This window comes from Arachis hypogaea, chromosome 12 (genome assembly GCF_003086295.3).
Source record: "Arachis hypogaea cultivar Tifrunner chromosome 12, arahy.Tifrunner.gnm2.J5K5, whole genome shotgun sequence".
NCBI classification, from domain to species: Eukaryota; Viridiplantae; Streptophyta; class Magnoliopsida; order Fabales; family Fabaceae; genus Arachis; species Arachis hypogaea.
Genome location: NC_092047.1, coordinates 84,568,913 through 84,570,650, shown reverse-complemented (window position 1 = coordinate 84,570,650; position 1,738 = coordinate 84,568,913). Strand labels below are relative to the sequence as shown.

Below are 1,738 nucleotides of genomic sequence, written 5' to 3'. Positions count from 1 at the left end.
GTTCAATGGAATCTCTATGGTCTCTAAATGAGTCTCAGATTCCTTTGGTTCCTCAAAGGAAAACTCCTTATTGATCACTGGACGTCCTAGGAGGTCTTCCTCACTGGGATTTACGTCCTCCCCTTCCTCTCCAGGTTCGGCCGTGTTGACTATGTCAATGGCCTTGCACTCTCCTTTTGGATTTTCTTCTGTATTGCTTGGGAGAGTACTAGGAGGGATTTCAGTGATCCTTTTACTCAGCTGGCACACTTGTGCCTCCAAATTTCTAATGGAGGACCTTGTTTCATTCATGAAACTTACAGTGGCCTTAGATAGATCAGAGACTAATTTTGCTAACTTAGAGGTATTTTGTTCAGAGTTCTCTGTCTGTTGCTGAGTGGATGATGGAAAAGGTTTACTATTGTTGAACCTGTTTCTTCCACCATTATTAAAGCCTTGTTGAGGCTTTTGTTGATCCTTCCATGAGATATTTGGGTGATTTCTCCATGAGGGATTATAGGTGTTTCCATATGGTTCACCCATGTAATTCACCTCTGCTATTGCAGGGTTTTCAGGATCATAAGCTTCTTCTTCAGAAGATGCCTCTTGAGTACTGTTGGATGCAGCTTGCATTCCATTCAGACTCTGAGAAATCATATTGACTTGCTGAGTCAATATTTTATTCTGAGCCAATATGGCATTCAGAGTATCAATTTCAAGAACTCCCTTCTTCATAGGCGTCCCATTACTCACAGGATTCCTCTCAGAAGTGTACATGAACTGGTTATTAGCAACCATGTCAATGAGTTCTTGAGCTTCTGCAGGCATTTTCTTTAAGTGAATGGATCCACCTGCAGAAGTATCCAATGACATTTTAGCTAATTCAGACAGACCATCATAGAATATGTCCAGGATGGTCCATTCTGAAAGCATGTCAGAAGGACACTATTTGGTCAGTTCTTTGTATCTCTCCCAAGCTTCATAGAGGGATTCACCTTCTTTCTGTCTAAAGGTCTGAACATCCACTCTAAGCTTACTCAGCTTTTGAAGAGGAAAGAACTTAGCTAAGAAAGCCTTGACCAGCTTATTCCAAGAGTTCAGGCTATCCTTAGGTTGAGAGTCCAACCATATTCTAGCTCTGTCTCTCACAGCAAAAGGGAAAAGCATGAGCCTGTAGACTTCAGGATCTACTCCATTAGTCTTAACAGTATCACATATCTGCAAGAATTCAGTTAAGAACTGAAAAGGATCTTCAGAAGGAAGTCCATGAAACTTGCAGTTCTGTTGCATCAGAGAAACTAATTGAGGTTTCAGCTCAAAATTGTTTGCTCCAATGGCAGGAATGGAGATGCTTCTTCCATGTAAATTGGAATTAGGTGCAGTAAAGTCACCAAGCATCCTCCTTGCATTATTATTATTTTCGGCTGCCATCTCCTCTTCTTGTTTGAAAATTTCTGAAAGGTGCTTGCTGGATTGTTGTAATTTAGCTTCTCTTAGTTTCCTCTTCAGAGTCCTTTCAGGTTCTGGATCTGCTTCAACAAGAATGTTCTTGCCCTTGCTCCTGCTCATATGAAAAAGAGGGACAGAAAAATAATAATAGGGATCCTTTTTACCACAGGTATAGAGGTTCCCCTGTGTGAGTAGAAGAAGAAAAGAGTTATTTTTGAAGAGAGAGAAGGAGAATTTTCGAAAATTATTTTTGAAAAAGAGTTAGTGATTTTCGAAAATAGTTTTTGAAAAAGGTTAGTAATTTTTCGAA

The 1,738-nt window shown here is 40.0% G+C and overlaps 1 non-coding gene across 1 annotated transcript; it reads left to right on the top strand.

Annotated features, from left to right (window-relative positions):
* The first annotated feature begins 906 nt into the window (after window positions 1-906).
* Window positions 907-1,014, top strand: LOC112731861 (small nucleolar RNA R71). Its single transcript, XR_003167615.1, has one exon. It is a non-coding gene; the product is annotated as a small nucleolar RNA R71 (small nucleolar RNA).
* Window positions 1,015-1,738: the final 724 nt, after the last annotated feature.